The sequence below is a fragment of the Canis lupus genome, chromosome 13 (genome assembly GCF_048164855.1).
Source record: "Canis lupus baileyi chromosome 13, mCanLup2.hap1, whole genome shotgun sequence".
Taxonomy (NCBI): domain Eukaryota; kingdom Metazoa; phylum Chordata; class Mammalia; order Carnivora; family Canidae; genus Canis; species Canis lupus.
The window spans coordinates 48,011,379-48,039,184 of record NC_132850.1 but is presented as its reverse complement, the minus strand read 5'-3'; the positions used below and the strand labels follow the sequence as shown (position 1 = coordinate 48,039,184).

The 27,806-nt window shown below is 36.7% G+C and overlaps 1 long non-coding RNA gene across 3 annotated transcripts in view; it reads right to left on the bottom strand.

Annotated features, from left to right (window-relative positions):
• LOC140603060 (uncharacterized) overlaps window positions 1–27,806 on the bottom strand; it is a 97,002-nt gene that overhangs the window by 61,746 nt on the left and 7,450 nt on the right. The window lies entirely within an intron of this gene.

Below are 27,806 nucleotides of genomic sequence, written 5' to 3'. Positions count from 1 at the left end.
ATAGGATGATAAGAACATTTCTCATCTGTGGTGTAGACAGAGCAGTCTATACCACACTGAGAACTGATGCACATTTCTTGGGTGTCAATCTTACACGGTCCCTGAATAAACCCTTTGCGAACAACTCCAAACTACTCTTTGTGAATAAGCAAATAGTTATTTCTGCTACAATAATATCATCTTGAGAGATGATGCTATTAAGATAACAAAAACTCCTGACTAGTCTCAGCAGTAGACGATTTAGTAGTGCGACAGGTATGTGCTATCGCATGAGCACTGGAGAGGGACGCAACCTTTGCAAATGGACCCTATAATTGCACTGCTTTGGTCTGATTATAAACATAGCAATAAGGAGGACCTTACCTAATTTTAGATAGTACTTTCCCCTGGCTTTTAAGGATCACTAGAGGACATCAATACTAAACACAACTTGATTTAACTTAACTCACTTAGAAATGGTAAACTCTCTATTGACTGCCATTCTAGCCGCGATTAACTGGCACTTTCAAACAAATTTTAGAAGTGAGTGTTTACTTTCTAAGAGGACTGAGAGCTCATCCATTAAAAACCTTCATTTTAGGGATGCCTGGGTAGCTCAGCGGTTCAGTGTCTGCCTTTGGCTCAGGGCGTGATCAGGGCGTGGAATTGAGTTCCACATCAGGCACCTTGCATGGAGCCTGTTTCTCCTATCTCTGCCTCTCTCTCTCTCTCTCTCTCTCTCTCTCTCTCTATCTCTATCTCTGTCTCTCCTGAATAAAAAAAAAAATCTTTAAAAAAAATAAAAAGTATTCATTTTAAAGGCGAAGATATTTTGGCTACATTGTCTTGTCAGTCATATCCAGCCAGGAAGCAGTGCAGTGAGAATTTGAATCTCCAGCATGCTTTCTCCTATACACAGTCAGATGGCAATGTGCACAAGGTCTGCCATTCCCAAACAGTTAATGGATGGATTCTGAAATTAATGGCCTTGAAGCATGGCAATATTGCAAAGTAATTTTGAGCAAGTTGTAAATTATTATGGGGAATATAGATTAAATTATTTTCATTACACTTTGAGTGTTGTTTGGATAGGGGTCTATCTCTGAAAATTATGCCAGTAAGTGTTATACATTATAAATATTATTAATAAAAGTATTTGGCTAAGCAATAAAATCAAATTCCTGACCAATAGTATAGCTACTTATAAGACTATATGATATAGTGTTTATTTTTCTTAAATTACAATGTTAGAAGCAATAAGGAATTTGAAAGGGAAGAACACTGATATAGAATTACCTCAGTAATGCTCTTTCTATAAGGTAATTCATTCTCACTTTTCAAACATATATACTAACCACCTCCCATGTTTCAGTGTAGAAGACATTGACTAGTTTTTCACCAAAGGATATGCCTTTTCCTCCTGGACAAAGCAAGACTACGATTCTCAGCCACCATTGCAATTAGCAGCAGCCATGTGAGTGAGTTCTGGCCACTGGGTTGTCAACCCCAGTTGCATATGCCATAGAACCCTCCCACATGTGATCCTCCATTTATTTTTCTTATCTTCCAATGATATGCAGTGGAACTAGTGGAGTACTTTGAGTCCCAGGAGACAAAAGAGCCACAAAATAAGAGCCTGCGTCCTGGAGTCACCATTTGGAGGAAAGAAATAAGTGCTATGGATGGGAACACATCAGAAAGTCTTAGGAAAGGCTCTCAGAAGTTGTTGTATGAGAGATGAACATTGAAATAAGGTTTAAATTGGAAGAAAAGAAATGTAATTCACCTTGGATAGAGGAGGAAGTTTCAGATGTGAAAATCTCGGGTTAAGTTGCAGGAACAGCAAGTTGTCTAATGTAGATCCAGGTACATTAAAACGTTTTAAAGCTGTGGAGTGATATAAGCAAAATCTTCCATTAGAAAGTAAAGTCGGATGCAGTGTGAAAAACAGCCTGAAAAAGGAAGCAAATATGAGAGAGACACAAGTTACCAGAACAACTGGAAAAATCTAGGCAAGAAACAATGCAGAGGCTAATTTAGGCTACATCAGAAGAAACTGATAAAAGAAACAGATATAAGAGACCATTTGGAGAAGGCATTCCAAAAGCTTAATGTTCAAGCAGCTGTTAGGAATAAGTTAAAGTAACATTAACTGAGGTAGAGAACACAAGAGAAGGTACAGGTTAGAAGAAAAAGATGATGAATTTGTTTTTAAATATGTTGAATTTGGAGTCCAAATTAGAGGAACTATCCAGTGTGCAGTTTGCGTTACATATATAGAACTCAGAAAAAAAAATTCAAGATTGGAATTATAAATTTGGGAGTTGGCAACATAGAGATGATGGTTAAGCCATGGGAGTGGATGAAATCTGCCAAGAAAAGTGTATAGAGTGAGAAGCGAAGGAAGAAGAGATTTCACAGGATACTTGAAAGAATGGTTAGAGGAGTATAAAAAGCATCAGGAGAGAAGAGTATCATGAAAACCAAGGAAGGACAGACTTTAAGAGTCCCGCCCACGCAGAAGAGCTCAGACCAAACCCAGCAGGGAAACCAATATGATAACTAGTCATAGAGTAGGATTATAGATTCTGGACTTACATCAGACACTGTGGGCATGTTCCAAAGATTTGCCAAAGAATGCCAATCTGTCATTAAAGACAAGTGATAAATGCTGGCTGGAAATCAGAGATGGAGCAAGAGGTAAAGCACCAAGTAAATGCACAACTAGAGAGATAGAGGAATGAGACTGCAAAATGGCGAGAAGGTCCAGGAATTTTGCCAGAGCTCCTTGTCAAGTTCTGGCCAGATGTAGACTGGATATGGTTAAACACAAGAGATAGTCATTCATTTCCAGTAATAAGAGGCCTGAAGGATCTCTGGAAATTTGCAATTAAGTGCTGAAGCAATTTTGTTAGTTTTGGAGGTAGATGCCATATTGCACTGGAGTGAAGGAGAGGTTCATGAGTGAAGGCAGCGAGTGAAGATATCTTTCTCAAGATTGCTGATGTTAAATGGAATTGTGTGATGGAAGTTTAGTGGTCGAGTTAAGAGAGAGCTTCTTGAGGGTGTTTGTGATACTGAAGGTAAGAATCTATTAGAGAAGAAGTGGAAGATTAAAAGAGCACATAATTTAAGGAATTAAGGAGGAAGTCAGGGGAGATGAACTAAAGTACCTATAGAGAAGCTAGCTATGCAAATTATGTCTTGTCTTGCTTGATCTTGTCCTTGCCCTTTAAAAAAAAGAAGAAAAATATGGATAGTGTGGATGAATGGTGAGAGATATTGAGATATTTCATAACTGACAGCCTTTATTTTCTTTCTGAAGCCAGGCTGGGTCACTCAGTGAGAGAGCAGGTAAGGGCTTGAGAAAAGAGTCAAAAGTTTTGGAACGACAGCTGTACAGAAAGAGAGCTCTGTCTGGGGTTTCTGAGAAATGAGATTTGCACTGAAGACCCAGCTCAGGTAAGGAATCATAAGGAGATAGGATGTTCTCTAGCAGTGATTAGAGTCAGGTCTAAACGGGGAAAATAATTAACTAAAACCGACATTTTCCTTGGTGGAAACAAAGGAAAGAAAAGGGGATGGAGAATCCAAGTGTTGATGGGTACATGAAGAAAAAGACCAAGTCCATCCTGAGCTGCTTCAGGACTGAAGTAATGGCCTATCATGATTTCTACCACAGGGTCTGATATACAGAAGGTGCTCGAGAGATATGGAATGAATGAACGTATGAAGGAGCTCATACTTGGAATTCAGGGTGGTCATGTGGGAGGTGAAGCAGAAGGATGTTCATAAACTGAGAGACTAGGAAGTATTGGAGAAGCAGCAGCATGTGATGAGGCTGAAGAACAGGTTTTGTGGGAGAGAGTTTGGGAAAAGACTACAAAGTTGTGGGCAGAGAGAGTTGTTTCAAAATTCCAATTTTCAAGGAGCAGTTCCAAGTGAGTAAAAGATCCAAAGTGTGCTTCTGTACATGGGATTGGTAAGTGGAATGGAGGTGAATGTCAGAGTAGGAGCAGACTGTGAGAAGTCACTTAAGATGATAGCAGATGTGTGAGCCAACTTCCAAAGTCCCTGAAGATTAAGAAAAAAAATGACCCAGAGATAACAGGAACAAGAACTTATATATTTCATCAGGCCAGTGTTGGCTCTCCATATCAGCCAACCTTCTTATTAGGATCAAATAAAAAGTAATTATACATGTTCTTATTGGGAAGTAAGCGATACAAAGAGCCACCATGTCCTTCTAAGGAAGATAGATTGCTAACTGAAAGCTACAGAAAATTGCCAGGAGAAGTTGCAGGGAGCCAGGATAATGCCGAGTCCTCTTCCAGAAGCTAAAATATAGGAGCAACACCTAGAGTGTTGAGGGGGAAGCAGTGTCACTAGGAATAAGTCTGAGTTTCAGGAAAAAGAAACAGGAAGAGAAAATCATTTAGCTACTAATTATGTGCTAAGTTCTGGGAGCTTTATCTATATTATCTCAAATGTCCATAGCAGCCATGCAAGGTGACTATTATTCCCTTCAGATCACAGGTGAGGAAACAGGGAATGTGGTTAAGTAACTTTCCCAAGACTGCACAGTTATTAAACAGAGTAGTTGGGATTTGAACCCAACTCAGATAAAATCTCATTCCCTTTCCACTCCACTTCATTACATTAAACCAGGGTTTTATAGGGGAAATGAGAATATAAAACATTGGGATAATGCACAAAAAATGAGTAGATGACAGAGGCAAAAATGAGAAAAAATGAGCTAGAGGAGATCAGAGTATGAGCAAGGGTAGCTGGCAAGAGAGGCCCGCCATTACTGATCAATGGCACTGGGGATGTAGGAAGTTGAAAGGTGGGAGAATAAAACTAACTATTGAGTTACAACTAAGACTTGAGTTTCAACTGCAACTTTGACATTCAGTGGTTGTGGTGTCTGTATGAAGTCCATTGCTACTAGTTAACTGACTGTTTGTTTTTTTTTTAATTGACATGAACAGTCAAGCAGCCATCTTGCCACTTTAACAAGCACCCTTGAGGAATCAATTAAAAATTCCCATCTCAGAGGAGTTCCGTATGTACAGTAACAGCTTGGGTTAATTTACTAATTCATCTCATCAGCCTGCCATATTATTAGCCAATTTCTGTAAATCTTGTTATAATTCACACATTAAGAAGGCAATGTCTTCCGATTATCCTTCTGCAGCATTAGAGAAAACATATATATACATCCTTTTTGATCATCGGTCATAATTTTAATGTATTTCATGGAGGACAATTGATTAAATCATGACCCTAAAGTATTTAGGATGTTTGAAAATTGCTCTTTCAAGCATTTTGAGTGTCATTTTTATGGTCTTGTTTGTGCCATTTATTTCCTTGACAAATCCTTTCTTTATATATAGCAGAGAGATATACATCAGCCAGGTCCCAAATGGCTCATCAAAAATTCTGAGTTAGGGAATTTAGAATATAGAGAACTGTTATTTAGTATAGATGCTGCATAGGCAGCCTTCACAGCCAGAGATTTTTAGACATGCAAGGAATCTTATGTAACTCAAGTACGACTGGGCTTTTGGGGGCAGCTTCTTTTCTCACTACTATCCCATGGCAGGGTCCCCAGGTGTGCTTAGCTACATTCCTCAGTCTGTTTCCCCTGCCTCCCCAACCTGCTCCAATATTCCAACTCCAAAAGTATAGGCAGGGTGTATGGGGAAACTCACATACCATGTGAAAGAAACATCCTCAAATTCATCCATTAGACTTATTTTGTCTGGTGACACCTCCTGTCTTTCTCTCTTTTTCCTCTCTTGGCCTCTTGAAAACCCTCTCTATTGTCCACAGCAATTCAGCATTTCTTGACCATCTTTTAGAACACGGAGAGGAATTAATCTTTTTAGTTGCTCTCTCACACACAGAAGTCTTAAGTACCAAAACTCATTTTACTATCAGATGGATCAAAACTATCCACTAAAGGGCAGACCGGGTGGCTTAGCGGTTTAGCGCCGCCTTCAGCCCAGGACCTGATCCTGGAGACCCGGGATCGAGTCCCGCATCGGGCTCCCTGCATGGAGTCGGCTTCTCCCTCTGCCTGTGTCTCTGCCTCTCTGCCTGCCTCTCTCTCTCTCTCTGTGTGTGTGTGTGTCTCATGAATAAATAAAATCTTTAAAAAAAATTTAAAAAAACCTACCCACTAAAAAAGGTATGTGTGACAAGTAGGAATAAAATTGGATTCTGTATATACTGTTGCTTTTTTTCACCAGTACATTCAGTGATCTCTGAAGTTCCTTTTAACTTTAAAATTCTATCACTAGCCTCCTCTGTGGTTCATGACGAATTTGGGGATTGAGCTATAATAGCCTAAATATGATCATAATAATGTGAAAGGTTTGGGATGGGGAAGAGGGAGTTCATGATACAATGGTCCTTGACTGATGTGAAATGCCCAGAAACAGGGGAGAATTGATGAGCTTTCATAATATCATATACATGTACATACACATTGTTAACCACATAAAAATACTTTATTGAATGTTTTTGAGTAGCTATGTGGGGCTTCTTAGGTTCAACTCTTTTTGGTTTTCTTTTTTCTTTTTTTTTAAGATTTTATTTATTTATTCATGAGAGATACAGAGAGAGAAGCAGAGACATAGACAGAGGGAGAAGCAGGCTCCCCCAGGGAGCCTGAAGTAGGACTCAAACCCAGGACCCTGGGATCATGACCTGAGTCAAAGGCAGACACTCAACCCCTGAGCCACTCAGGTGCCCTCTTTTTTAAGTGTTAAATTATTTAATATATGAAATATATTATTATATATAATTATAAAATTATATAAATTTTATATTAAATTATAAATTTATATTAAATATTAATATATTAATATTACATTTATATTAAATTATAAAATTATATAAATCCAATTAATCAGCATGAATACACTATTCTTTGGATAGTTCTACACAATGTAAGGAATATGTGATTTATATGGTAAATAATTGTTTAAGTTACCGACAGGCAGTGACTATCCATCTATGTACTGCCTTGCAAAGTAAACTATGTCAACAGATAGTTTAAAAATGATAATCCATACAGAAATGTGACAGAATGGTTTTGTCCTTAGATTCTGAATTTATCGATTCAGTTCTTAGGTGTCACATCACTAATTGAGGACAATGGGGTTATCATCAGTTTACAATACATTTTTATCAGCTATCTATTTATTTAGGCTGAGTTCAGCTGGGCAGTTGTTCTGATCACAGCTGGGCTCCTTCATTCCTCAATCAGCTGTAGATCAAAAGCATCAGGTCAGATCTAAAGCATCAGGTCAGGTCTTGGTCTTGGCTGGGTTCCCTCGCATTTCTGGGACCTCTGTTAGGACAACTGAGCTAACATAATTCTGGTCCCAGTGGTCTCTCATCCCCAAGCTATACAGCCAGGGTTTGATTACATCACAAAGGAAGAGGTCCCAAGAGAGCAGGGTTATGGACATCACCTCTTGATGAACAGATCTGTGAAATAACTTGGCTAAGAGCATAGACACAGTGGATAGGGAGTGGGGCGGGGGAGACAATGTTACAGGTAGGCTTCTGTAAATGCCCTACAAAGTGCTTAGCTTCACTAAAAAATAGTGTTTGACTAGCTAATGAATCCAAAAAATGTAAATGACCCTACCACCCTAGGGTTACCATAATTAATCAGGTGAACCAAACTAAGTAAATTCTTCATTCCTATTAAATCTATTTTATAAACACAGAGTTGAAATCCTAGAGAAAATGTACATTTCCCATTTCCTTGGTCTTTGGGTAATTGGGCATTTCCTAATAGCATGTGGGTTGTTTTGTGCTCTTCTGAAGGCAGTGCAGAGAAAGCAGCAAAAGCTTTTAATGTGATCTGAGTTTGTCCCTAGAAACTCCTAGGTAGACCTCCTCAGAAGGACTCACCCAGCCTCCTCCTATAAGATGCCTCTAATCATCTTGTCAACTGGAGGTTGGAAGAATTAAAATAGCTTCAAAAACACTTCATTGTACCAGGGAATGGGATCTCTGATTCCTCATGTTATGGTTTATATCCTAAATGCTGTTTGAAACAAGTGTCTCATTAAAAGCACTATGATAAGTAGTCTGTTCAAATTAAGCTTCTGAATTATTTTCATTCACATTCATATGATGAACAAGATAAAACTTGAACTCAATTTTTAACAATCTATTTCCATACCATGCAGTTTCATTCAGCCTATTACGGAGATGTTGAGCTTGTGATGCAACAACACAAATGTATTTACCTGCTGCTTGAAAATGATGGATTGCTCTCACTTTTCACACAAAAATGCAAAATGTACTTTTCTAAGTAGCTTGTCTTATATATAGCCTTGTCATTTTTGAAATCTAACGCTATGGAGTTTTTTTTTTTTTACCTTATTTGTTTGGATGATTGTTTTACATGCTTGTTTTTTCAAATTCAGATTTATATCTAATGATGCTGGACTCAACAGCCAGATTTCTAGATATTCGTGTAGATATGGTGGCCTTTGATTTTTTGATGGACACGGAATTAGAAATCAGGAATGGAGAGTAGGCTGTTTTGCTAGGGCTAATTAAAATTAGCATCACATTCATTGCCTACTTGTCTTAATAATTAAGTGCCATCTAATTTAATATAAGAAGTTTGCCAAACTGGCTACTTATTTGTGAATTTATGAATGTATTACAGTCTTTCATCTTTAATGAAGAGAGTAATAAACTATACTTATTATATATAGCTAAACGTTGACTACTTTTACTGTATTTGAAAATAGTTGCACTATTTTCTTGAAAGTGGCTGCACATACACATCAGGTATGTAATATTACACAAGAAAGAAAGACTGGAAAATCAAGTAGAAAACAGAACCTACACTCAAGAATTGAATATTTATGTATGGAAATATATACAATTCAGCTTTTAAAGGACAATTTAATGTTTCTTATAAGGCAGTTTAATATTTCTTATCTGCTTACATATGGTATATTTTAAGAAAAAAGCAAGGAATTGATTTCAAAGTAATGTTTTTTCAGTTAAATGTTCCACTTAAAATTAATTTTAATATAAGAAATATTTTCATCATTATTTTTTTATGAAGAGTCTCAGAATCCAAATTAGAACCTTCTAAATATTGTTACTAATCTCAAACTTAAATGACAAGGGAAATTTTTGAGTTCAGCTTAATCACTTCCTCTTTTTCAAATTGGAAACCTGAGTCTACTAAGTGGACCAGAAACTTCTTCTGGAAGTTGGAAGGCTCGGTGAAGCATTGGAGGTAGAAAGAAGGAGGGTGTTAGAAATGGTGATTTAATGTAAGCATTGATAATCTAACTAAAGAAACTAATTACTTCAATTCACACATAATGAAGTTCACACTTTTAATTCTGAGGACTTTTTATTCTGGCTTTAAGGCAATAGGACTGATTAACTATAGTGATAAAAATAATGCCCCACTCAACATCTCAGCATCCATTTCTCATAATCTAATTACAACCTCTTATTGGCAGGATATTATGTGATATGTAACCTTAAAGTAATTAATGCATGTATGATAACATTGTGAATTTTATTCTTTAAAACTAGCTTTTTGATGGCAAGACAATTCATACGGAATACAACTTCAAGTCAACATAAAATATGCAGATTTCTGAATGCCAGAGATAAGCCAACTAAACAATCACAATGACTTTGAACTCTTCATCCCAAAGATGCATTGGGTGCATTTTTTATAAATTGAAATAATAAATAATAGATTGGGTCTAAAAGTAATTTGTGTTTTTGCTGAGCCATCTACTCTTAAAATATCTGGATTCTGAGTCTCTAATACATTACACTGTGAATTTTATTTCTATTTCAAACTCCTATGTATGTAGGCATAAGCAAGACTTTGGTAGTTTTGTATTTCTTTTAAAGTTTTGTTTTTTCTTCCTGTCATCTACAATAGTTCCCCCTTCATTCATAACACACAAAAAGAAAAGGCGGAGGTTAGAAATTATATAAAACATTTTGCTCCATCCATTCCAGGTTGTCGACCATGTAATTTATTAAAAAATGGAGTTTTCATCCAAAACAACATAATTCCTTAACTCTAAATTCTGTAAGGGAGAAAAATTATAAACGTACAGGCAGCCATCTGCCCTGCCTCCTCATTTGCAGTGGGCCATTTTTTTCAGCCAACAAGCAGTGCTATAATTTGCTACATTGATAAGGTACGTAAGCAGGCTTTTCTTGACTGCCAGACTGGAAAACTGGCAAGTTATTTTTTTGTTTTCTGATGCCATGACAGAAATATACAGAAATGCTAATCACCCTCATTGTTTATGCTTAAGATTTCAGTTCTTGTGCATCATACTTCTGGTAAGAGATTCAGGATAGTTTCAAAGAGTGAGTGTTCTGTGATTCAGTGAATCCTTGAGTCTCTAATCCAATACATGGAATCTCGACACCACTCTTGCCCTCACTCATTGTGTGATCTTAAATATCCTCAAGGTTCTGTCTACAGCATTTGACAATGATTATGGACTTTAATTGTTTTGCTTTCTATGTGCCTACATATTATATTGCAAACATGTTGCCACCCTTCGGTGATTAAGGACTGTACATCCAATACATGTTTCTAGTCTGTATGTCCTATGTGTGTGTTGATTGATCTTGCTACTGATTTAATGTTTTGCTTTTTTTTTTACAAGTCAATTCTACTGAAATTTTATATTTATTAAAAGGCTTTTAGTTCTTGAACCCATCATAAATAAGTCTCAGTTCCATTCTTTTCACTTCCAAGTAAACCTGCTGGATGTGTTTAATTTGGAATGGAAAGAGGAAGATTGCTTAGGGCATAGTTTCCAAAAACGTGTTCCTCTGTCAGATGTTAATAGACGTTATTTATAGGGTTCCATAGTCAAATGAGTTTGTGAAATGGAAGATTAAAATTGGTTAAGCAGGTTTCTTTATGAAAAATACTGCTCTGGAAATTTAATATGCTAATGAACAATTCTAATCCCTGAAATAGTGATAAAATATGAGTTTCTTACCTAGTTGACCATAAAAACTATGATATTGGAGAGCAGCTCACATGACTAGGTTTCTGCAGACACATTTTGTGAGACCCTGATCCAGGAAACAAGACAAAAATATTATTAAGTAAATATATATGGCAAGAAAAAGAGGTCAAAATGGCAAAAATGATCTTTGGAATCAAGAAGTGGTATCAGTTAGGATACCTAGGTTATTATGCGGCAGTGACCAAAATCAAAGCAAAACAATACAAAACAACAATATATTAGTGATTTAAAACAAATAGTGTTTATTTCTTGTTCACACCTAATGTTGATCACTGTTTGGCTGAGTGCACTGCTCTCTACATTGTCTTCATTCAGACATGCAGGTGGAAGAACTTCCATGGATCTACAAAGTCACAGATCATCATGGCATTGGAAAGGGAATATGGAGGATCACATATGGACTGTAAGAAGTTTCTACATAGGGGTGTCTGGGTGGCTCGATTGGTTAGGAGACCAACTCTTGATTTCAGATCAGGTCATGAGCTCGGAGTTGTAAGATCAAGCCCCAAGTGAGCTCTGCACTCAGCACAGAGTTGGCTTTCAAGATTCTTTCCCTCTGCCCTTCTGTCCAACACTCAAGTGTGCTCTCTCTCTCTCTCTCATTCTCTCTCTCTCTTTTGCTTTCTCTAAAATAAATAAAATATATATATTTTTTAAAGTTTCTACCTAGAAGTGACCTGTACGACTTATGCTTCCATTCCATTTGGCCAAAACATGTTACATGTCCATACCTAACTCAAAGGACACAGGGAAATATAATGTTATCATATGCCTACAAGAAGTCAGAATATTTATATGAAGGTTCCTAATGCCTACCCAAAATCTGAGGAGAGCTGTCTCCCCCAAGATCATGTATCTTCCCATATCCAGTGGGATTGCAGGCATGTAAAGGCTAGAGTCCTCATCTCAACCCAGGACAATTCTGAAGGGCAATCATAGTTTCACAGGTTTTAGAGGGGTTGACTGAGGGCATTGTTAAACTGTGTCATGACTCAAACGCTCCCTCAGCCCTGTCCTGCTTCCTTCCTGTCCTTTCCGCAAGATGTTGTTCCCAAAAGCACCCCCTAAAGAAACTTCTTCTTGGTAATCTCTATCTCAGAAACTGTTTTGTGGGGATCCCAGTCTACTGAACTATAGTAATAGCATGAAATATTGTTTTGTATGTTTTTAAGCTTTATGTAAACTCTATTGTGTAATACATATGCTACAGTTTGCCTTTTCCTCCAAATTATGTTTTTTTAAGTTTATTCATGTTGATTCATGCAGTTCTAATTCATTTATTTTAACTGATTTTTTGAAAATAGCACAACTTATTCCCCTATTAATGAGAATTTAGGTTTTACCTATAGTTTTACAATTATAATTTTGCTGAGATTCTTTGTACATATCTGATGATTTACATATACCATTATGTAAAAATATAACATAGATTACAATATATGTATATATAAATTTCTAATATATATTATATACCTAAAATATATATATATACCTAAAATAAAAATTGCAATAAATAGGATATGTACAGTCTCAATTTTAGTAGATATTCTATTTCCCTGAATAAATGGCCAATTATTTTTTTTCTGGGAATTTCCTATTCATCTCCTTGCCCATTTTTTTCTGTTGGATTCTTGATTTTTTTAAACTGAGCTTTAAATATGCATACCATTCTTTGTCAGATATATGGTTTGAAATATTTTTTCAACTCTGTGTCTTGCCTGTTTAGCTTTCTTTATGATGTCTTTTTTTTTATAAGTAAGCCTCAAATTTTAATGCAGCCAAATTTATTCATCTTTTTTTCCTTTATGGCCTATGCATTTTGATTATGTACAAAAAACTTCCCTACTCCAAGGCTTCAAAAATATTCTGTATTTTTCTTGAAGGTATTATGATTTTTGCTTCCACGTTTGAGCTGTTAATCCAACTGGAATTTATTTTATTTTTGTATATGATGTAGAGATATACTTCTTTTTCATATGGTTAATCAATTGTCCCACTATTATTTTTTCCAGCCTGATATCCCTAATTTGTAATGCCACTTCCATATATATGTATGCACATATGTGCACATGTGTGTTGGGCCCTCTGTCCTGTTTAATTAGTCTTTTTGTCTATTTCTGCCCTAACATCATTCTAATTTAATTACCATAGCCTTACGATAACTTTTGGTGTCTGAAAAGTCAAGTCCCTTTCATTTTTCTTTAAAATTACCTTGGCCATTCTCAATTTTTTATTCCAAGTTAGTTTTAGAATGTATATGTTAACTTTCACCAAATGAAATTCTCTGTTGGCATTTGATTGGAATTGCATCATATTTTTATATATTAATTTGGAAATAATTGGTATATTTATGACACTGGACATTTCCATTTATGAAAATGATATATCTATAAAGAGATTCTTTTTTACTATATACATGCTCAAGTCCCATTTTTTCAATATTGTGATGTACCCAAGGAAGCATGGAAGTGAAAGCAGGCTATGCATATGCTGCTTTCCTGTTTTCTCTTTCAGTATAAATAGATTAAATTTGTCACAAATGTGATTTGAAATAAGTGCAGCACTTTAAGAATGACAGATGCATCAAACCACAATGGGATGCCACCACACACCAGTCAGAATTGCTAAAATTAACAAGTCAGGAAATGACAGATATTGGTGAGGATGCAGAAAAAGGGGAACTCTTTTACACTGTTGATGGGAATACAAGCTGGTGCAGCCACCTGGAAAAAGTATAGAGGTTCCTCAAGAAGTTAAAAATAGATCTACTCTATGACCCAGCAATTGCACTACTAGAGATTTACCCCCAAAATGCAAATGTAGTGATCTGAAGGGCCACCTGCACTCCAGTGTTTATAGCAGCAATGTCCACTAAACCAAACTATGGAAAGAGCCCAAATGTCCATTGACAGATGAATGGATAAAGAAGAAATGGTATACACACACACACACACACACACACACACACACACATACACAATGGAATACTACTCAGCTATCAAAAAGAATGAAATCTTGCCATTTGCAATGGCATGTATGGAACAAGACAAGTATCATATGATCTCACTCATATGTGGGATTTGAGAAACAAAACAGAGGATCATAGAGTAAGAAGAAAAAAATAAAACATGATGAAATCAGAGAAGGAAACAAATCATAAGAGACTCTTAATCATAGGAAACAAATTGAGGATTGCTGGAGGGGAGAAGTTGCGGGAGAGGGTAACTGGGGGATGGGCATTAAGGAGGGAACATGATGCAATGAGCACTGGGTATTATATAAGACTGATGAATTATTGCCTCTACCTCTGAAACCAATAATACATTATATATTAAATAATTGAATTTAAATAAAATTTTTTTTAAAAGAATGACAGATGCCCTTAGTGAAGGAGCTGCATAGCACCGTTTGAAAGGCTGAGAAATCTGACAACAGAAGTACAGTATAAGAGTCAAGAGAGTTATGTGAAGGTCTTATACTCATAGTGGAAAAGTAAAAAGATTGGTCTTTCCTACTACTGGGAGTCATAAAGGTTGGCAGACCAATAATTATTAATTAATTAATTCATTCATTCATCAAACAAATATTCATTGAGTAACCACTATTTTCCAGGCAATGTTCTGGTACCGGGGAAAGAATAGAAAAACAAGTAAAGCTCCTGATTTTTGTGATTCCACTTAGGGGAGGGACTTCTTAAATACTCAAAGGTAGTGAGCACTGACTGTATAAAAAATATAAATCATTCTTTCAGTCCTCAAGGTGCTTATAAGAAGATTAACCATCCAAATCACTAGAGCAATAATCAGTGCTATGTTGCATGGTCCAAACTACAAATGCAATTAAAGTTCTGAGCAGAAAGATATTTAGAGATTGGTTGAGAGACATAATAGGTTTCCTGGCGAAACTGTGTTTTGTGCTGGAATTTGAGGATAGATAGGATTTGATAGGTAGAGCGAAACTGGGAGTGCTTTAGATGAAGACAATTGCATAAAAAAGACACTGAGATGAAACTCTTTGTGCCATGTGAGTAGACAGAGAGGAACTCAGCCTTCCTAGAAAAGGGATTCACGCTGGGTAAGAAGAGGTGGGTTTGGATAAATCAGATGAGGCTAGATAGCAAAGGAGTTTGACCACCAGTAGTGGAGTATAACATGGCTGCAGAGGCCAATTACAGACTATCCTCCGACCCTTTCCTCCTTCTCTTCCCCCTCTTTTTTCCATACAGCAGAGAACTGATGTGATAAAAGCAAAATTATAAGATTTATTCGCCCACATTGATATGCAGGAAGCATTGGAAAGTGAAGAGATAAAATATGGAAAAATAATATTTATATTATTAATATTAATAATATTAATAATATTCCACAAAATGTGGAAACTGTTATCTTGAGCTTGACACAGTATGAGAGGCTCTGAAACAGAAGACAGGATGGTCCCTATATCATGAAACTTACAATCAACTTGGGAAGGAAAGGCTAATGTGTCTATCACTAAACTAATAAACACTTATAACTCAGTTGTTTGCCCTAGATGTAACCTCTTGCCCTTTACCTCTCAACCCCCAAATCCACACCTGATTACATTTCAAAAAATTTTTCATGCTTTCTGCAAATGCTCAGGGCTCATATCTTTCGGGGTCACTGTGTCTATAGCACCTGAATTCATGTGTATTGCTTCTGTTATCCCCCTTGATAGCCTTCACCCGAAACTCTATCCCTTCACCAATTTCCATAAAATATGCATGCTCTCCAAGCATTTGAGTTTATTTTAATTTCATGAGCAATTGAGGATCGTGGGAAATGATCTTATTGGGTTATGTACAACTTTCTCCTGCTTCACTGTTTTACTTTCCCCTCCCTCTTAGTCTCCCCCTCTGCTCCTCATTTCTCCTTTTCTGAATTGCTTGCAAGAGCCTCATATTCTTATCTCTGTTTCTAAGGTAGACCAGTGTAGTGCTCCCTGAATCTTCACCCCAAACTCACATATCCAAAGAAATTAAAGTGCCAACAAACAAAAAGGGAGAAACCATTTCTTAAAGGTAGTTAAGTTTGTAATAAACCAAAACATTCTCTTACACACAAAACACGTAGAACAATCTAAGTCAGAAAAATAAATGTGTTTCAGACAGCATGGTAAAAACTAGGGAAATAAGGGGTACCATAGTTCAGAGAAGGAAAAGATCAATCAAGAAGGGTTTTAATGGAGGAAATAGATCTTGAATTGGACCTTGAAGAAAGGCTAGAATTAGTATTGCAGAGAGAGGAGGCAAGAGGTCATTCAAGGTAAGGAAATAACTAAGAAAACCACAGAGGAAAGAATGAGCCTGGCATCTGTGAGACGGCAGCTCTCAACTGAGAATTTAGAAGCAAGATAAGGCTGACTGGGTGCTGGAAATGTTGGATTGTCAGACTCAAGGGCTTGGTCTTAATCCAATAAAAATCAAAAGAAGCTCTAACAGACATGCTTTGAAAGGCAAGGGATAAGTGAAGCTCTGGAGTGGGGGTTGGGAGTAGGTCCTCAAAAATAAGAACCAGGGGTACAAATGCCACCAGAATTCTCTCTTTGTTTCTGATTTCTGCTTCTTTCTGTAGGTTGGCTTCCATTTTTTCTCCTGAAAATCAGTTTTCTCTACCCAGGGAGTATAGTGATTCAGCAGATTCCTGGCTTACCATCCATGGAGAAAAGACTCTTACCTCTTGCTCCAGCTCCAAAAACCCAAGAGAAGGATTCTATTTGGCTTGGCTTAAATCAAGTGCCTAAGCCGAGAATGAGCATTGCAGTCTGGAAGGTAAAGGTTGTGGAAGAAGAGGGTAGTTTCTAATGGACCACATAATACAGCATGGCCAGATTTGAGAGAGGGAAAAAATAGGGAGTAAAGAAGAGGGATGACATATAGATGTCATCATCATGAAATAGTTGTGAGTGAGGAAGCAAATGCAGCTTGTGTCTATGATTGGACCTACTGCCAATATTTACAAAAGGAAAATAAATTTATTTTTCAGCAAGCATTTACTGATAACCTACTATTCTTAGGCCACTATTTTGTGTCCTTCTAAGGCATCTTAAATTCTTTTGGGGAAAAATAGGAAAAAAAAGTAATAAAATCAACCGCTTAACAGCTGTTCTGAACCAATTATTATGTTAAGACATAGTTCCTGTTTTCAAGGAGCTCTTAGTCTAAAAGTAAATATATCATGGATGCAAATAATTTTTACAGTGGATAGAAAATGATAAAGACCACTAAAAAGAATGGATAAATTCTGAGTTCAGAGTTTATCCTACATAAGAAATAGTATTATTGAGCCAATGTTTTTAATTAGAATAGATCAAATTGAGACCCGAAGATACGGCAATGAAAGGCTTCATGGAGAGGAATGGCTTGAGACCAGAATGGCATGGAAGTAATAAAGAGTAAAATATTGAGTAAATTGTTTATATCTGACAGGATGGACCTGATCCTAAAAGGGGGGTGGGCCACCAAAAGTGGAGCCCTTCCAAATCTGTACTCAATGCAAAGTAGCTTTGGAAAGGTGACAGAAAGAATTTTGTATATAGCAAAATGTATGGAACTTTGTGACAGGGTAGTAGAGAAGCAGCTGAGAAGGAGAAGAGGAAGAGACAGATTTTGAGGATGATAGAATCAGGGAATATGCAGTATCCTAGACAGATTTATGTACCTAATAAAGACCATCCTCACAATAAGAAATCCCCTCCCATTTCAGGAGGCCCCAGATTCCTAACCCACTGAGAGACATGTAGATGAGTCTCTTTGTCTTCCACATTAATGCTTGCCAGAGTTGGTGGTGCCTCTTTGTGGCCTATGGTACCTACACGTTGTAAAACCTCAGAGTGCCACTAATTAATGGCACCACTGGGAAGTCCTTGCCCCCTAAGATCCAGAAAACAGTGGTTCAAACCCACAATCCAGTCCTTGTGGAAATCCAAAGATTTTTGCATAATTCATGTTGTGAATGTTTACTTCTCTTTTAAGGTGCCATTTCCTCTGAATTAAGTGACCTTTCCTCATTGGCTATCCCCATTCCATGTCAGCCCAGCTAGGGAACTCATTCCCTTTCTTGGTGGCCACAAACTAGCTGTTCTCACGTAATGTTGTTGACAATAGACTTTTTGAGGATTTGGAGAAATGGAAGGGGGTTCACATAGCAAAAATATAGCTTCGAATGGGATTTTTGATATATCTGTCTTTTAAAAGCCTCCCACCATCCTATGACTAAGGATTTTTCAGAAGCCACTTCCCCTCTTATTGTGCTCAGCCTTGCACTATCTAGAAAGTTCCTTCTCTCCCACTCCCTATTTCAATTTTACTTCTTCCATTCAGAATTTACCAAGATTTTCAAACCCTTTCTACTGTATTATACAGAGCAGAGTTTCTCAATCAAGGGTGATTTGATCCCTTGGTGTGATTTGGCAATGTCTGGAGACATTTTTGGTTTTCACAACTTGAGGGCATGTTTACTATAGGCACCTAGTGTGATGAGGCTGGAGATGCTGTTAAGCACCTACATTCACAGGACAGCCTGCCACAACAAAGAACTAGTCAATCCAAAATGTCAGTAGAGCCAAGGTTGAGAGAATGTGGCATAGAGTCTGTTCTCTCCAGTCTCCATACTCTCAGACTCCATGTCTTTCGATCCTATGTCGTCCATAACCCATCAGGTGGTTCACTCCACTAAACTGAAGGGGCCTGTTATGGCACACAAGAGCAACAGAGACCCTGAAATGTCCTCTAACACAAGCTGTCCTTCTTAGAGAAACGTGTGGTTTTGAATATAATCTTTTCTTAATATGTAGAGAATAAAGTTTTTATCCATACTCAACTCGACTTACTCTGCCAGAAAGAGAAAGAGAGAAAGAGAGGAATGTAAATAGTGTGGGTGATTCTGTTCCACGTTCCACTAGAGCATATGCCCTGAGGAGCGCAGGATGGGAGATGCGAATCTGATGTTCCTTCGGTTGGTCTCAGTTCCTGAATTGCTCTCATAGAATGAGCATCTTACCATGCTGAGTGTGATTCAAGTGTTTTAAGATACGTGATTTTGTGTGTGTGTGTGTGGTGTGGGTTTTTTTTTTAATTTTTTTAAAATTTTTTGTAGAACATGGCCCCTAAATGCAAGCCAACTACTTCATCAGGTGTTTAGCTGAGAAAAACAGCAATCTGTTCCAATGCTGGAGGAAAAACTGGCTGAGTTGGATGCTATATCAGCCTCAAACACGCACAAAAATGGCCATGTAAATGATGCTTTAAGGGATTTTTTTCCCAAAGGGTATTTTTTACTTGATATGATTTTTCACCTTGCTTACTGACTTAAGAACCAAACTCTACATAAAATGCAATTCCACATTTGAGGAGAGGTGATGGGAAGTTGGAGGTCTTGGGTGAGAGCTCGGGGGCGAGATTAGAGTTTGGGATGGTGAAAAAAGAGAAAAGAAAAGAAGAGATGGTGAATGAATGAAGATCAGAAAGGCAAAGAAGATGGAGAGAGCACATAGCTACTCTATCAATTTTCAGGCACATCTATTTGATAATTGAAAGGAAGTTTACAGATGTTATAAAAGAGAAGCTTTGCCACAGAGAGCTTAGTTTGTTGCAATATTGATCTTTTAAAGACATTACTGTGCAATGTAGGATCACGGTCTATAAACTAATGTAATGCCTATTGAATTGTTAACTCTCTTTTCTTGTATGCTTAATGTACAATTTTGTCATATTTGTCATGCAATTTAATAAGTTATGTGTTAGCTTGCTTTTTAATTTAAAAAGCCAGCAAGTAGATGTCATAAATTCTAAAGTTTGTTTAAATAATAAACAAGTAACAAGGCAGCTCTTGCAGGTGTGCCTTTGAAGTCTGTATTTATATTAGGTGTGCAAATGGCTTTTGGGGTGTGTAAACAGTGAAGTTGAAAAATAGGTGGTCACTACTTATCTCTGTCTTTGCTGGTGCACATTCTGCCAATGGGCCATCCTTGGCAATTTGAAATGGAGGCTATTCTTCTGATTGTTAAGATGAGATGGGGAAAAGGAAAATTAACTCATAAATATTGCATGGGTCAAAAATTTTATGTGAGGTTTGGAAAGATAAACTCTATAGCAATCATTTCAGAAATTCCCATTTTAATTAAATACAATATTTTCAAAATTGTGCTATGATGCATGGCATAGGCTTTCTAAGTTGGGAACTTCCTGAATAATGCCCTAAATAAAGGGAAAATTGTTCTCTACTAAGTACTATTTTCAACACATAAAATTTTGTAATGATTTTCTTCTATTTTGGCATAAATTAAAGATATGGATACTATCTCCAGACCAAATTATTACCTTTTATTGTCAAGATTTTAGTCCAGTGCTGCTATAAAGTACAATTTATGAAAAACAGTTTAGAGGAGAGAATTACAGAAATTAAATACTCAATTGGAAATACTGGAATACTGGAAAGGGTATAGGAATGGAAGATTATTACCTAATAGGTTTTAGTTGACTTACCAAATAACACCATTAGAAAAGAAGTATTATTTGGATTCCAGAGAAAGAACACATTAAAGTCAAAGTTATAAATGTTTGAGACAAAATTCAAATCTGGTTCTAGGGGTTCTGCAATCTGTATCCTTTTCTCTACAATATTCTGCTACCTAAACTCCATAAGGAATTCAGTAATACTGAATAGAGGAAACATCCTAGTATAAATACATTCAAGCCTCACTATAAAACTCACAATAGATTTATATACTGTCCTATTTAAATTAATCAGGGCAATGCACCCGGATTTCATGGAATGCATACAATAAAGATTTGTCATTCTCATCACAGTCCAATGCAATTCAGGCAACTCTCCTTGGTAGCTTTCCTCCAAGTGGTGACCCAGAGATCCAATCTCCTTCTATACTATGATACTGCCATCCTAAACTTCAGCCCTTTCAGGCATTCACAGTAAGGGAAGAGAGAGGTCAGACAATCACTGTAGGGATCTTACCACCAGTGGAGCACATCACTTCTACCAATCTATCAGTCATATGGACCCAGGCTAAATGCAAGAGATGCTGAGATATGTAGCCTTTCTGTGTGCTCAGAAGAAAAGAAAGAGAGAGAGAGGGAGAGAGGGAATAAGAGATCAAATCTGGAGAGCCCTTAGCATTATCTCTTTTATACTATTTAAGGAGATTTACTTCTTCATATAGCAAAAAGACCCTATGAATATTATGTAAAGGTCGAGATCCAGTTTATGCCATGGAACACGAGGTTACGCAGAAGGAGTGAAACTGTGCCAGAAGAATTGCCTGTTTCGTGACAGGAGGCTTGAGATATCAGAAGAAAGTCTACCTGTTATGGTAATAGGAGGAATGTTAGTTGGAGTAAGCCAGGCAGACAGCCCTGAATATCAAATGACCCAGGTAAGGAAAATACAAAAAAAGGGAGAAGTGATCCAAGAAGAATAGATGTCAAGTGCATAGAGAGCAGGAAAGAATATGGGTAGAGAAATGGGTAGGAGCAAATGGTTTAGGATTAACGGTATAAAAAATATCATAGTTAGTGTTTATTGTATGTAAGTCAGTTTACAGGTTGTTAATCCCCATAACAACCTTATGAGGTAAGTTGTAGTATCTCATTTTATAGATGATGAAACTAAGGCCCAGAACCATACAGCTACTAAGAGGCAAAGGATATAAACCCAAGCTAAATCTGGCTCAAGTCTATGCTTTAACCTTTATACTTTATTGCCACGTTAAAAGACAAACCCTGCTGGATTTCCTCTTTTAAGTGATACTTAGTTTATGACATAGAGGCAGCTTTTCAAAAGAAAATGTAAAAGGCTGGATGTCAAAGTTCCAATGTACTTTCTCACCCACTGATTCATCAGACTATATTGGGCCTTTCTTCCTGATCTCATTTCCTCTTTGCAAAGTAATTATTTAAAAGGCTAAACAAACTGATAGATGCCTTATCCATCACCCTGCTTACAGACCCCTGCCTTTGCCATTTCAGATCAGAGGAAATGCTACTTCTAAATTTCTCTGGAGTAGGAAGTTCACAACTTCCTTTGTAATCTGTCTCAACATTCATACTCTGCAAATAGAGTAAATATATGGCATCTGGAATGCATGGGAAATCTGGAATTCTTCATAAAAATTCCAGGAAGGCCAGTAAATTCTGAATAGCATATAAGTCAACACTAGCAAAATATATGCTTTCCACAGACCCTCTACACTGCTGTCTCAAAGATGGATTGATCAATCAACCCGAGTGTTGTTTCTTTTTTTCTGCATTCTATCTATCCTATGTGCAGTGTTTTGCAGATTGGAGGAGAAGAAATTACTACTTTTTCCTTAAGAATCTTCTTCCTTGGCCCATTGGGGTCTGATCATCTCTCAAGGAAATTTTGAATAGACCCTGAAAGTAGTGGTAATGTTGCTAATATTTAATGACCTATATGGTGGTACTGGTCAATCAGGCATGTATATCAGCCAATCAGGAGGGCCACAGGCTGTAAGCAAGAAGTCCAGTTGTCCTAGTACTAACCAACTGGACATCAGGCTGCTCTTAACCTTGTCCTGTGGTGGTTCTGGCAGACATGCTAAAGAAAATTGTAATCTCCTGCATATTCCTGCAGTGGTAACATGCACACTGAGGGTCATACTAGCTGTCTCTGTGTCAGGTACAGGTTAAAATCTGAGCTTTTTTGGCTTTCTATGGGATAGTATTACTTGTATTTCAAACTCTGCTGATTTATCTCAAATAGCTGATATTCTTGTTATATTCAATGATTTCATTTGAGATTGGTTTGTATTGGATATGCTTCTTCTCATTAAAAAAAATCATTAATCAAATCTGGCTTGTTCTGTAAACTTTCCATGTGGCTTAGTGAAAAATTAGCTCATCTTCGCTAGAATATTTAGTTACCAATGTTTCCACTACCCAAGTATATTGTAAAAGATGGCTCCTTTGATTATGAAAGTATAAATCCTGATCCCAGCATCTACATCCTGGCCCCTGACCTCACCCACCCTTCTACCCATCATTACTTATACCCTCAGTTATAACTTTAGATTTCTGTGTCACAGTTTGTCTGTCTCATTTTTTCTCTGCTCAGGGGAGTTGATCATCATGTGATAAAGGCCATTGATTGTCCCCTGTACTTAATTCTCTCCTTCTTCCTTTTAGCAGTAGAATTACAGCGTTGGTAGGGCACATGGCCAATAAACCTCATGAAAATTGCTCTGGCTAATGGGATGTAAGCAGAAGTGATAAGTACAAATTACTTGGGCAAAACTTTTTTTTTTAATTTTTATTTATTTATGATAGTCACAGAGAGAGAGAGAGAGAGAGAGAGAGAGAGGCAGAGACACAGGCAGAGGGAGGAGCAGGCTCCATGCACCGGGAGCCCGATGTGGGTCTCCAGGATCGCGCCCTGGGCCAAAGACAGACGCTAAACCGCTGTGCCATCCAGGGATCCCAAACTTTTGTTTTTTAATAGAGAACTGTGGATATGATGCTGGTGACACAGTTCACCATACAGATGAGGACAACACTGTATGGAATGGGGCTGTTGGGGAGAAAAATATTTTCTTTATCTTTCAAATGTCTCCTGGATAGTCTAAGAGTTAAATTGACATGAGACAGATAAACAGGAGAAAAATCAAACAAAACCTCAATAAAAGATATACCTCCTATTTATATGGGAAAGACCTATGAAAACTAAATCTCCAAAATGGCCAAAGCCATCACTGTAAATAGCTCCAGCTAAAGACAAAAGATGTTGGGGGTGGAGAGTTAATTAAGGGAGGTTACCAGGAAAAGCATAGTAGAGAAGGGTAATGTTGTTACCTGGACTTAAGTCCATGCCTTCTCTATCGATAACAGTTTTTAGAGATTTTAGAGTGATCTTGGTATAGCCAAGAAAACACTTTTACAAATGGAGATTTCCCTTATGCATGTAAATATCTCCTATAAAAGGATAACTTCTATTTGGTTTTCAGAGCTTCTTTATATCCACAGTTTCTTAAAAATAACCAGCTTAAAATAATCAATATGCTAAAGAGGCATATTTTGGGGTAGTAAAATTTGCTACCCTACAGGGGTTCCTGAAGACCTCATGTAGCAAATCTACCTATCTACTCTGAACAAAGCCCATTTTACTTGCCTTTATGTGAGATAGAATTAAACTTCTTTCCTATTTGAGCCACCCTTTTATCTTTGTATAGGAACTTCATCTGTACCTAACTAATAAATCAGAATATGAAAGAACTGCCTGAAGATTATTTCTAACCTAAAGGGCAAAATATTGCCAAACAAAATGAGCTGAAAGTGGTTAAACTCACTGACTTCCTAAGCCCTTTGCTGTGGTCTGAATGTTTGTGCCTCTCCAAAATGTATATGTTGAAACCCTAATCCCTAAGGTGTTGGTATAGGAAGTGGACCTTTGGGAAGTGATTAGGTTATATGGGCTGAGAACCTCATGAATGGGATTAGTTCCCTTATAAAAGAGGTGTTCTGACATATTCCAGCATGTGAAGATAAAACAAGAAGGCTGTGACCGAAAAGAATGTCCACACTTGACCATTTTAGCATCCTGATCTTGGATTTTTCAGCCTCCAGAACTGTGAGATATAAATTTCTGCTGTTTTTATTTTTATTTTTTTTCTGCTGTTTTTAAATTACACAGTCTGTGATATTTTGTTATAGAAGCCCAAACAAACTAAGATACTTACCTGTCCAATTTGAACACTTTTCTCTAGGATTAGAGTCAAAATATTTAGCAAATCATACAACATAGGCCAATGAATCAGAATAGTTCTAGTAAGGACTTAAATCAACATGCAATGGTGTATAGGAGTCCTGTATTTCATTAAGAAAAAGGTGATTGGAATTAATTGGGTAAGAAAATGATGATTAGAAAGTGACCCAATAAGCAGTACCATTGAAATGAACTGATTTTTAATTGCTCTGTTGCAAGAATCGGTAGTCTCCTAGGTGGGCAGTTCTCATTGCCTTGAAGTCATCTTCATTCCTGAGGGTCTCAGAGAGAATAGTTTGACTTTTAAATCCCTTCCCTCAACTGAAACCATGAGCTGGGATTATCCACCAGTCCCACTTTGAGTGTTATTTGCATATATTAAGAACTAATTCCCTCTTAAACTCTTGGGCAGAGAGTGCAATACCCAGGGTTTGTAACAGTTGGAGTGAAACCCCCTGGTGATGAAAGTCTATCCCATATACTTTTTGGCTCTCTCCCTCTCCAACAGTAACCCCATCAGGAAATAGTAATATATCACTCCCATGCAGGTTTTTATACTTCTGCAGCAAATATGACAAAATGTTCCCACCTCATAATATAAAGGTGGTGACTACTTTGGAGCCTGTGATTACTTTTTTGGTATGCTTGAAACATTTTATGAAACATTTATAAACTTGTGAAATATGTTATGCTTTATAATATTATAATTAAATATTAATATAGCAACATTAAAAAGAAGCTGTCAAAACTCTAAGTGATTTTTATAGTAGCAAAAAATAAAATGAACTCAGTGGTTTACCTAATTTCTTATGAATAGTTTTATATGATGTCACTATCTACTTGGTTACGGAAATCTAATCACTTTAATTTTTTCATGTATATCTTGCTTTTAAAAACTGCTAAGAACATTGGGTTTTCTTTCTGAATTGTTTCCACAACTTATGAATGACATAATGCTTCAGTTGGAATCTACTGCTAACTATAACAAGTCTCCTCAAAGTACATATTCTGCTCTCCCCTTTTTATCTGGCTCAATCCAGGTCAAGTTTGATTTAAATAACACTAGGAATGTAGCATTATTTTATTTCTTTTGGCTTTACTTGATTGTTCTTTAGCTTCATCTCCAGGAATTTCATCTATCTTGACTGAATTTTATTTTTTAACTTCTTAAGGAAGGAAAATCCCACGATGGTAAGATCATTTCTTAACAAAGTCATGAAGTTACTATAGGTGTAAACAGTAGGCCTGAGTTCCAGAGGAAAAAATTAGAAATTTGTTCTTATGATAATTCGTTAAAAACTAGGAATGACCACTATGGATTTGTCAAAATCTCATTACAGCCAATAGATCTATGTTCCTTTCTGATAGGATGAAAGCTGAAAAAGAAATCAATTAAAATCTTACTCAAGAGTAATGGACCTATCTTTATGATACACTCAAGACAGATAAAGTGATCTAGACTTAACTACAGTAAACTGTGTGCCAGGATAATTAAAGGAATTGGGTTATCAATTCTTACCTCCCCCAAATAAACCAAAGTTAGTGCCTTAAGATAATACAACAATAAACTAATAGATATTTTAAGAGATGGAAAATGATAAAAATACTTCCCAAATACTAATCGAGAGGAGGAATCCAGGTCTAAAAAATCAACATAAAGTCCAAGGGATGTGTATTGAAAGAGAAGGTCCTCAACAGCAACTAGCCAGTCTTATTATTTCAATAATTATGTGATTATGAAGGCCACCTCCTACCCTTACTCCTTTTTATCACTATCTAACACTTCCTTTCTTCTTTCCCCTACTTCCTGTTTCTCATCCCCACCCCAGCAGCAGCTGCCCACAATAACTTAAGTTCCTCAAAATGAGCAGCCTGGGGCCATTTGTTTCATCCACTGTATCTAGGGCAGTGATTCTCAAAGAGTAATTTCCAGATCATCATCAGCAACAGCAACCTGGAAACTTATTAGAAATGCAAATTATTAGGCTCCAACCCATACCTACTAAATGAGAAACTCTAGGGGTGGGGCCTAGTAATCTCTTTTAACGTGCTTTCCAGGTAATTCTGATGCATGCTAAATTTGAGAATCTCAGTTTTAGGAAAGAGAATTCTTAGAAGCATGAAATGCTTGAGGACCTCAGGTAAATCACTGATTCTCAATGGATCTTGAAAATTCTTTGAATTGGAAGCAAGATCTTTAATCCTCCAAAGAATCACTTTTGATTTTCTCTAATAAACCTCCAGAGGTAGATATTTAGCATTTTTGAGAGCATTTACTAGATCCAAGTACTGTAATGTTAAGTACATATCCTGTTATGGTATCAATAATCTCATTTTACAAGTAAGGAAACCTAAATTTAGAAAGATTAAGTAATTTGCACTGGGTTATAAGGTTAGTAGGTGTTGAAGCCAGAATTCTAAGCCATGTAAGCTGGCTCTACTCTACAGTACAGCTTGATTTGCTGGTTCTATGAAAAGGGGTAGTGAAATATAGCTCTAGGCTAAAAATTTTTGCTTGGTTTTTTCATTTAAGAAGATTGAACCTTGGCTCTCTCTTATACCTTGGGTTTTTTAATTATCTGCAAAAGTTAGTGTTTGTTTAAATTTCTCAGTGAGTTCACTCACTATGATTAATATTCTTGATTTAGGTACTGGGTCCATAGTTTGTTAATGTACTAGTAGTTGTATTTTAGTATTGTAATCTCACAGTGCCATGGAAATAACTTACAGTGAATATAAAGATATGTACATATGATATTGCATTTTATTTCTGGGAAGTTTTTACTGAATTATAACAATAATATATATATTTTCACAAATAAAGATAATCTAAAAACTAATTATATTTCAAACAAAATTTCAGTTCATGTGATACACAAATTGGAAATAAAAGGAGTAATTTATAAATGAATGGGGCAGTAGTATATATTGAAGTGCTGTAGTTAAAATAATAATTTTCTTGGAATTTTTTCTTTTTTGAGATATACAATTATTATACACAATTATA